The sequence below is a fragment of the Aedes albopictus genome, chromosome 3, assembly GCF_035046485.1.
Source record: "Aedes albopictus strain Foshan chromosome 3, AalbF5, whole genome shotgun sequence".
Classification (NCBI taxonomy): Eukaryota; Metazoa; Arthropoda; class Insecta; order Diptera; family Culicidae; genus Aedes; species Aedes albopictus.
Genome location: NC_085138.1, coordinates 123,222,401 through 123,233,700, shown reverse-complemented (window position 1 = coordinate 123,233,700; position 11,300 = coordinate 123,222,401).

Sequence of the window (11,300 nt, the reverse complement as noted above, 5' to 3'; positions counted from 1 at the left end):
TTAAGGCTTGCATTGTGATTTTCGAGCAGTAACTTCGAGTCGATAAACACTGCAACCATAGATTTAATACAACGCTGCTGAAGATGTATCATCAACAAGTTTTGATTTTGGGTTGGTAATAAGGCTGACACAAATTTCGATTTTCTCTAATGTCACCCACCCCTCGGAAATTTTTTGTCGGAATTCGACATTTTGAGGGGGGATACACATAAATTATTCAAGAAACTTAAAAATTTTAAACTGAAATTAGAGTCGTCGAGAAATTTTTTTTACAAATCCGATGATTTTGACGATTTTGCCTAATTGTTTGGGTAATTTTTCATCAAATACAATTATTATTTATCATCCCCCCCCCCTGACGAGTCAATGATCAAAGTGACAAAAGAAGAAAATGAGATTTGTTCCGGCCTAATTGATTACTCACGAGTTAAAAAGTACGCAACAAAATCAGGTTCCGTTTTGTCTGCAACAAACATAGGCGCCAACTTAGGGGGGGGGGGGGGGCAAGCATGGTTTTGCCCCCCCAATATTTGACAATTTTTCGATTTTCCCATACAAAAAATCTGAAAAACCAGGCTTTGCCCCCCCAATAATTTGACCAAGTTGGCGCGTCTGGCAACAAACATTTTCGAGATCATGTCATTATCTGTTACCAGTGGGGATAAAGAGTAATCGCTGCGTCTTTTTTGTTGCTTGTTTTGTGCCTCTTTTGTCAATTCTCTTCACTGGTGTGGAGATAAAGCAGTGGGATTGCGTCCTGTGGTCATCGGTGGAGACTTCTACGTCTGGGCGATTGAGTGGGGTAACCGCTCGAGTAACGCGAGATACTGTGCTCTACTGGCCCGTGCACAGAAAAGGCGACAAGGGAGGAGTTTTACCCAACTTTAGCAAAGGACGGAAGGGCGCCTTGTGTATAAAGTATCGGCAATGGGAGGGGTTCAGCCCCCAAAACCCCTCCCTTGTGCACGGGTGTGGTGCTCTACTCGAAACTATGACTAGACTGAACGTTGATGTCGCAGGCATAGGCGTCAGGAAAACCTACAGTAGAAACGGTGCAGAGATGTGACCTTCTGGAGCCCGGGTCAAAACCCTAGCTCGGACTGGAGGGTCGACGATGGATACACGCACAGTGACCATCTGGCGATTTGATACAGGATGGAAGACGGCCACAGCCGAAGGTCATCTACCGTCATCGGGGATGGCTTACTGCTTATTGAGGGTAACATCGACGATCAGGTGATCCCTACCCAGAAATCGACGCAACCCGGTATACTGGCGGTGCCCAAAAATCGCAGAACTCCACTCATCCTTCCTAAGAGCTAAAAGGAGGATGCAAGAGCTCGCACCGATGAGAGTATAATGAAGCGAAGGGAGCGTACTTCGAAAATCTCTGCCAGGCAGCCAACACGACCCCTTGGGGTGATGCTCACAGAGTAATCATGACCAAAACGAAGGGCGCGTCAGCACCCCTAGATCGCTCCCTCGAGATCCTTCAGAAGATGGTGGAATGTTCTCGCGCCACGATACAAGGCCATAGGCTCCCACCCTTTATGACTAAACCAGCTAAAGCGAGGTCACCCCGGTAACGAACAACGAGCTAATCGCAATTGCGAAGTCGCTTAAGTGGAACATGACTCCAGGTCCGGGCGGTATGCCGACAGTAGCCATCAAGACGGCCATCTCGAGGCCTGACATATTCAGGATGGCTATGCAGATGTGCCTAGACAGAGGCGAACTTCCGGAGAGGTGGAAAAGGCAAGGATTGGTTCAACTGCCCAAGTCATCAGGCGACCCATTGCCATACAAACCTTTCTGCCTTCTGGATACCACAGGAAAACTGTTGGAATGGATCATTCTTTCCAGGTTGATGGTCTATACCGAGAAACCCGAGGACTCTGGCCTCTTGGATAACCATTTCAGCTTCCAGAAGGGTCGATCGACGGTGGACGCTATTAGGGTTGTAACCAAAACGACCGGGATAACGCTCCAGAAGAAGCGAACGGGAATCCGCTATTGCGCGATCATAAAGATCGCGTTCAACAGCGATAACTGGGCCGCCATTGAGTGCGCCATACACCACCTAGGAGTCCCGGGTAGCCTATGCCGGATACTGTAGAGGTACTTCCAGAATAAGGTGCTAATCTATGATACCGAGGAAGGCGAGAGGAGCTACAACATCACCGCGGGGGTACCTCAGGGGTCCTTTCTTGACCTGGTACTATGGAACGCGACGTATGATGGCATATTGAGGCTCAAACTTCCACCGGGCGTGAAGCTAGTCGGCTTTGCCGATGATATTACCCTCGTGGTATGAAGGGGAACTGACAGCAACGCACGCAATTGACATAGTGCAGTACTGGATGAGGTCGAGACGGTTGGCACTCGCACACCACAAAACGGGGGTGGTGGTGGTAAACAACCGCAAGTCTGAACAACAGGAAGTGGTCACCACAGGAGGTGCACGATCATTGCTAAGCAATCACTGAAGCAATTAGGGGTCATGATCGACGATAAGCTGAAATTAGGAAGCCAAGTGGAATATGCCTGCAAAAGGGCAAGCATGGCGATAATGGCATTGTCAAAAATGATGCCAGAATATATGATGAAATGTACGAGCACGACCATCCATTGAAGGAGAAACATTTTTTGGTCCCGTAGTGACCGGCATTTGTATGCAAGAGAAAACAGCTTTACTGGCTTGATTCTTTCTCCATGAATGATTATGATTATGGGTTTTTGGTTAGTAGATCTGTCTTCATCCCTCTAGGAAAAAGTAACCAGCATGTCCATTTTACCCCCAGTTCCCCTACTGGCTGTTACAAGTGCCCGAACCAACCGTTGTGCAAGAGCGCATTACATCCTGCTTGCACACACTGCAGCCGCATTGAAAAGTTTTACGATGGCCCCATGTACGGTATCAATTCCACTCCATGTGACACCGCTCATGAGTCACCCATGAGAAAGGATAAGTTACGAAAGTCGACTTCCTGTGTCGTCGTATGTCTCCGGTCGACTCAACATTATTGACGTTGTTAGACGACCCACAATGCGATGCGATGCGATGGTTCGTTCAGAGTAGTTTATGTGTGTGTTCGAGCATCCGCAGCGGAACCATTCTCCAGAAGCGTTGAAACGAAAATAAAATTTCACCCCTAATAGCATAACATATTTTTTCCAAATTGACTAATTTATCTTCACTTTTCATTTTTCCAGCGGATGAAACATCGCCTTATAGAGAGGCGGTGTGGTGCGGTACGGGTAGCCGGCGTGGTTCGTCCACTTGGTTGAACAAATTTTACTGCTGTTCCGGTTGGTGAAAAGTGCCAAAAAGCGGCAACCCCCGGAATGCCCGAAGGCTTATGACTTTTCCCACAGAGCGAGTGGCTTTTGTTGTTTCGCAGTAGGTAGCTGATCCGCCCGTAAGGCTTTGCGCATCACCGGACAAGCGACATATGACGAAAATATGATATATTGCCACTTTGTGTGGTGCTTTCTGATAAAACCAACGTGGGGCGACTTTTTAGGAGTTGATTCAATTTGACGCTAGTTGAGAAGCCAAACGAAGGAAGTCGACATTTTTGTGGGAAGTAATTTGTTCGGCGTTGTTGCTGCTTTGCTGTAACAATACATAATGGCTCAGCACCATGATGTATGTGCAACTTTTACTTCTCGTCGATAATCAGCATTGTTGGAAGGTTTGATCTCCAAATTTTTGGTTGATAATTAAGTTAAATAAATCATAACTGTTTTTCCGACCTTTCTTTGGTAAAAAAAAATCTTGTAGAGAAGAATTATATTATATCTGCAGTACTTTGTTTGTCTCTAGAGCAAACTTATGTGTCTCTGAAGGATTTTGGGCCGCTGAATCCGAATCTGGGCTCAGATTTGCTCCAACACGTCACAATTTTGAGCTATAGCTCAATTTATAGAGCAAAATATGCGATTTTGGGCTTTTTTGACTGCAAGCCATTAAGCATGGAAAGATTTTTTTAAGCAATCAAATGGTAAATTGCTCAATCAACATCTAAATTAACGACTCATGCAAAATATTTCGTTTTACCAAACCAAATTTAAAAGATTTATGCATTTTATGTTAGTATGTAAACTTGCATGCAACTTTTGGAGGGTGACTTGTATGGGAAATATCGTACATAACTATCAATTTACTCGGGAGCACCCGCATACTCGTCGATATACTGAAGGACCGCGGGTTAGGAGTCGCAGCGCTGCAGGAGGTGTGCTGGGTAGGGTCTATGGTGCGATCGCTTAGAGTTAATCATACTATCCACCAAAGTTGTGGCAACACACGTGAGCTAGAAACAGCTTTTATAGTGTTGGGTGACATGCAGAGGCGCGTGATCGGGTGGTGGCCGATCGACGAGAGAATGTGCAGGTTGAGGATCAAGGGCCGATTCTTCAACATTAGCATAATAAACGTGCACAGCCCTCACTCCGGAAGTATTGATGATGATAAGGACGCATTTTACGCGCAGCTCGAACGCGAGTACGATCGCTGTCCTAGCCACGACGTCAAGATCATCATAGGAGATTTGAACGCTCAGGTAGGCCAGGAGGAGGAATTCAGACCGACGATTGGTAAGTTCAGCGCCCACCAGCAAACGAACGAAAACGGCCTACGACTCATTGATTTCACCGCCTCCAAAAATATGGCAGTTCGTAGCACCTTTTTCCCTTATCGTTACACCTGGAGATCACTACAGCAGACGGAATCTCAAATCGACCACGTTCTGATTGACGGACGGCACTTCTCCGACATTATCGACGTCAGGACCTATCGTGGCGCCAACATCGACTCCGACCACTATCTGGTGATGGTAAAACTGCGTCCAAAACTCTCCGTCATCAACAATGTACGGTACCGGCGACCACCACGGTACAACCTAGTGCAACAGAAACAACCGGATGTCGCCTCAGCATACGCGCAGAATCTCGAAGCCGCGTTGCCAGACGAGGGCGAGCTCGATGAGGCCCCTCTAGAGGACTGCTGGAGTACAGTGAAAGCAGCCATCAACGACGCAGCCGACAGCACCATCGGGTACGTGGAACGGAATCGACGAAACGAATGGTTCGACAAAGAGTGCAGAACGGTTTTGGAGAAGAAGAACGCAGCGAGAGCAGTAATGCTGCAGCAAGGGACTCGACAGAACGTGGAACGTTATAAACAGAAGCGGAAACAGCAGACCCGCCTCTTTCGGGAGAAAAAGCGCTGCCTGGAAGAAGCGGAGTGTGAAGAAATGGAACTGCAGTGCCGTTCCCAAGAAACACGGAAGTTCTATCAGAAGCTCAACGCATCCCGCAACGGCTTCGTGCCGCGAGCCGAAATATGCAGGGATAAAGACGGAGGCCTCTTGACGGATGGACGAGAGGTATTCGAAAGGTGGAAGCAGCACTTCGATCAACACCTGAACGGCGTGGAGAACGTAGGCACGGGAGACCACGGCAACGGAGGAAACGACGACGCCAGTGCAGCAGAGGACGGAAATGAACCAACTCCCACGCTAAGGGAAGTTAAGGATGCCATTTATCAGCTGAAAACCAACAGAGCAGCTGGTAAGGATGGTATCGCAGCTGAACTCATCAAGATGGGTCCAGAAAAGTTGGCCACCTGTATGCATCGGCGGATCTGGAAAACCGAACAGCTACCGGAGAAGTTTAAGAAAGGGGTAATCTGCCCCATTCACAAGTAAGGCGACCATTTGTAATGTTGGAACTTCAGGGCGATCATTATTTTGAATGCTGCCTACAAAGTGCTATCCCAGATCATCTCCCGTCGTCTGTCACCTAAGACGAATGAGTTCGTGGGAAGTTATCAAGCCGGCTTCATCGATGACCGGTCGACAACGGACCGGATCTTTACCTACGACAAACCCTCCAGAAATGCCGTGAATACCAGGCCCCAACGCATCACCTGTTCATCGACTTCAAAGCGGCATACGACAGTATCGACCGCGCAGATCTATGGAGAATCATGGACGAAAACGGCTTTGCTGGGAAGCTGACTAGACTGATTGAAGCAACGATGGACGGTGTGCAAAATTACGTAAGGGTGTCGGGTGAACTATCCAGTTCATTCGAATCTCGCCTAAGACAAGGTGATGGACTCTCATGCCTTCTTTTCAACATCGCTCTGGAAGGTGTGATGCGACGAGCCGGGCTCAACAACCGGGGAACGATTTTCACTAAATCCGGTCAATTTGTGTGCTTTGCGGACGACATGCACATTATTGCCAGAACATTTGGAACGGTGGCAGAGCTGTACACCCGCCTGAAACGCGAAGCAGCAAAGGTCGGACTGGTGGTGAATGCCTCAAAAACAAAGTACATGCTGGTAGGCGGAACCGAACACGACCGGATCCGTCTGGGTAGTAATGTTACGATAGACGGGGATACTTTCGAGGTGGTGGAGGAATTCGTCTACCTCGGATCCTTACTGACGGCTGACAACAACGTGAGCCGTGAAATTCGGAGGCGCATCATCAGCGGAAGTCGGGCCTACTACGGGCTCCAGAAGAAACTGCGGTCAAAAAAGATTCACCCCCGCACCAAATGCACCATGTACAAGACGCTAATAAGACCGGTGGTTCTCTACGGACACGAGACATGGACGATGCTCGAGGAGGATCTGCAAGCACTCGGAATTTTTGAATGACGGGTGCTAAGGACGATCTTTGGCGAACCATGAGCTCGCTGCACTTTACGGCGAACCCAGCATCCGAAAGGTGGCCAAAACTGAAAGGATACAATAGTCGGAGCATGTTGCAAGAATGCTAGACAACAACCCTGCAAAGTTGGTGTTTGCTAACCCTTCGGTTGGTACGAGAAGGCGTGGAGCGCAGAGAGCACGATGGACGGACCAGGTGGAGCGTGATCTGGCGAGCGTTGGGCATGACCGACGTAGGAGAGCTGCAGCTGCAAATCGAGTATTGTGGCGTACTATTGTTTTTTTTTCCCTTTACTATTACTTTACAGCTTTTAGTAGAACTTGTTACTTCAGACTCTAGTTTAATTTAAAAACACTTCATTAATACTTCACTTTTGCAAAAGAAAATAAAAAATGAATAACTCTTTTAAAGAAAAACTAGAAAGGACGAGCAAATTCCTTTTAATTCTACTACTGTGCTTATCTTCGGACAGATAGGCCTATTTCGTCTGTGACTTACAAACTTCTTCAGTGTCAAGTGCTCGTCAAGTCGAGCACTTGACACTGAAGAAGTCTGTAAGTCACAGACGAAATAGGCCTATCTGTCCGAAGATAAGCACAGTAGTAGAATTAAAAGGAATTTGCTCGTCCTTTCTAGTTTTTCTTTAAAAGAGTTATTCATTTTTTATTTTCTTTTGCAAAAGTGAAGTATTAGTGAAGTGTTTTTAACCGTTATGTGTCCGACAATTTTTTTGCTTTTTTCTACACCGTGCTTTTTAAATGGGCGCTGGGTACCCGGGTACCCTGTCGGCCACATAAGGGTTAAATTAAACTAGAGTCTGAAGTACTATTGTTGATTATGTCTTGTCTTAAATGTGATGTTGAGCAAATAAATGTATGTTATGACGTAGGACACAGTAGACAAGGTGAGCTGACCAGGTGATTTAACGAGTATTAGACGTTGGCGAAGTAAGTAGTATGGAAGAAGCAGTGAACCAAAATATGAAGCATAGAATTGTTGACTAAGCCTTATCAAAGAAACCAATAGTGTACTAAATAAAAATAAAGGTGCCACAAAAAAAATAATTCAATTGCATTCACTTCTCTTTAAAAATGAACAAAAGATCGCTAACCGCAGATTAATCCAGGCCCATTATCCGTAAACAGTTTCGAATGGCATACAAACACTCGAACGCACTTTCACGCAAACTTGTGGCCGCACGATACATGTACGGTGTCAGATCAAACAACGGAAGCGAATAAAAAATCCAACCAATTTTGCTTTATTGCATTGCTTTTATTGCGGTTTCCTCGGACAGTTTTATCGCGTAACCGATGCCACTGATTCATCCCCAAACCGAATCCTATATGGGGTTGACCCGTATTATTGCCTTGCGTTGCATTGTTCTCGTTGACCGACATTCGACAGCCACTGTACTGGAAAAGTGCGGTTTCCATTCGGTTAAATTATTGAATTGCTTTTAAAAATTTGGGTTCCTATCTGTATGTCTTCAAAATAAAAGAGAAATGAGATTAAAGTGCTCTGAGTGTCATAATAATCTACGTCAAATATTGCTGAATTTGCTGCATTTTACGATCATCTCCTAACGACTATCCGATGCGGATTTTCCGGAGACTTTCATTCGAAGTGCAGTTCAATACATTCTCCGGTGTCACATTATTGTCAAACTGCCCGGTTGGTCCCACGGGCTTGGTCGCCAGCCTTTCGGTGGGCCATCAAGTGGGTATAAAGTATGAATTGCTGCAGAACAATATCGGAAAAGTGGAAAACGGACGAAGAGTAAAACAAGCAGAGCAATGACGCAGTCAACCGGGGCGCCATAGAGGCATGAAAAAAAGAGGGGAAACATCGAGAGTAAAAAAAGTTATTATTAATAATCGGAAACAGTTTGCTGCAAAGTGCGACGTCACGTTCAGAATGATTGACACAATAGCTGGCGACAGCCGAACATTCTGCACACACTTCTGTGTGAAACATTTTCAGTGTGTTTCACTGGGAAAGTCCTGATGGTGCGCTGTAAGAAGGCTATACAGTAGCCATTTTTTTGTGAGCGTCCCGTTTCCCCATCATCGTGTTGCTTCCAACCAACCAGTCATCCGTGTCATGAATTTGGATGGCATGAAAAATTGAAAAGCACTATGCTATGATGGGCTGAAACAAAAGGAGAACCTACGAAGTGGACTTTTCCGAATCTGTGTGGTGAAGTGGCGTAGCATCTAGGGATAAGGTAGATTCGAATCATGGACGTAACAAGTAATTTGCTTTCTTGAACTTTCTTTATATCTTCGCATTTTTGAGAACAAAAAAGTTTGAATCGTTTTTGAGGAGAACTCTCATCATAATGCAACAAACCTGTTTATAACACCAGCAATCGAGTTTGACACTCTTTGGAAATTGAAATTTTTTTACAAAAAAAAAATCAAATATCTAGTGTATTTGATATTGCATGAAGAATTCTACTACGAATCATTTCAGATATTCCGTTGATAATGTCTTCAGATGCCGCTACAAAAGTTCTTCGTTTGATCTCAAAGGTTGGTAAGATTCGAGCGTAGTTTGTTGGACTTCACGAACCAGCGATCGATGCGTTTCAACATTCAGTGGTTTTCAGTAGACGGTACGGTAACTGGACTATCACCAGAAGCTGCATGAGTCTTCTTCTTCTTCTTCTTCTTCTTTATGGCTCGACGTTCGCATTGGAACTTGGACAGCCTCTCTTCACTCTCAGAAAACCGTTCTGATAAACGTGAACAAATAAACGCAAATATGAGAACAATCAAATATACACCGTGAACTGGAACTAGTTCCAGCTGTCAATATGGGCGTTCTAGAAAACGTGAAATCTAGTTCACGGTGTACATTTTTTATTGTTGTTATAGTTATAGTGATTGGGAGTGCACGTATATCGGAACGAATTTTTTTTGCGTGTTCAACTTAGTATTCTTGGGGCACTTCCACAGTTATTAATTGAAGGGCTTTCTTTGCCTGCCTTATGCCCAGGGAATCGAGAAAATTTTCCCGACCGGAACGGGAATCGAACCCGCCGTCTCCGGATTGGCGATCTATAGAATTAACTACTAGGCTATCTGGAGACCCCCAAGCTGCATGAGTGGATAAGTGAAATCAACGTGACAGATAATCTCAACAGTATGTGGGCATACAGTACGCCAGCGTGGAGTATGATAGGCACTGCTCAAAGACGACTTAGGAACAGCTGGTTCGACGAGAAGTGACAAAGAGGTAACGGACGAAAAGAATGTTGTTAGAAGCCGGATGGTGTCGAGGACACGGAAGAGCAATATAGAGAAGCAAGAGTAGTCTAAAAACGCCTTCACAGCAAAAATAAAAGAGAGCATAAACCAAGTAACATTTTCAGAAACACTAGAAGATTATTTTATAAACCTACACAGTTAGAAAAAATCACCGACTTCGGTAATGTTTTACCGAAATCTCAACCGTTAAGTTTGTGTTACAGGAAAAAATCGATAAAGGTAGCAACTTTCACCGAAGATCGTTAGAGTTTGACAGATAAAAGAAAACATTTTACAAAAATTTGTTAGTTTTTTACAGAATTTCGTTAAAAATGCATTACCAAACGCTCAGCGGACGAGATTTCGGTGAAAATTACCGTACGCGATTAGCTGTGTACTTTGATAAAACTCCCAGACAACCTATTTGCACGTATAATGAAGTTTATGTTCATGTTATACGTACTTTTATGCAATGAAGTTACATCGCATAAGATGCAGTAAAAGTCCCTTATGCGTGCAAAAGTGGAGGCGCTATACATGCATTGACGGAAAAATAATGACGCTATATGACTTGAAGCGATATCTTATGCGATGTACTTATGTACAGCTTATGCGACTTAAACATATTCGAAATAAAAAAATCTTGTCACCTAAGAATATAACTAATAACCTTTGGATTATCGAGCCGCACTTCACACTTAGTACCAAACACTACTTATGAAACACAATGATTAAAAGTCATGACATTCTAACTCACCTCAGTTCTTGTTGGAATGCACTTGATTTTCATGCGCAGTACGTGTTCAGCAGGCTCTTTGGATATCAAAATGATGTAGCATGATTTCCCGCACAGTTACCACTACTTCTCTCTTGCTAGCACCACCAATTGTTAATTATAAGGTCAACAAAACAAAAATGATTACTTTGTAACTTGTTTTGTTACCATAATGATGACTTTTCACTTTCTTTTAGGTTTTTGGCACTCCAACAGCACCTCGTTCATTGTTATCGCATATCACATCGCAATATGCCAACGTTAACGATTTTAGCTTATGCGAATTTGAATGTACATTTGAACGAGTTTATTTTCACTTTTATGCGATTTAGTTTGTACATCAATGCGAGTTAAACTGACATTATTAAAAAAAGCACCAAGAAAAATCGTATAATCATCGCAGTACGCAATTATACGAATTCAATTAAGGGGCTGTCCATAAACCACGTGGTCATGAGGGGGGGGCCGGTTTCGGCCAATGACCATTTTGTATGGACAAATAAAAAAAAATTGTATGGACTAATGACCACGCGGGGGGGTTGGAAAGTCCCAAAAAAATGACCACGTGGTTTATGGACAGCCCCTTACACT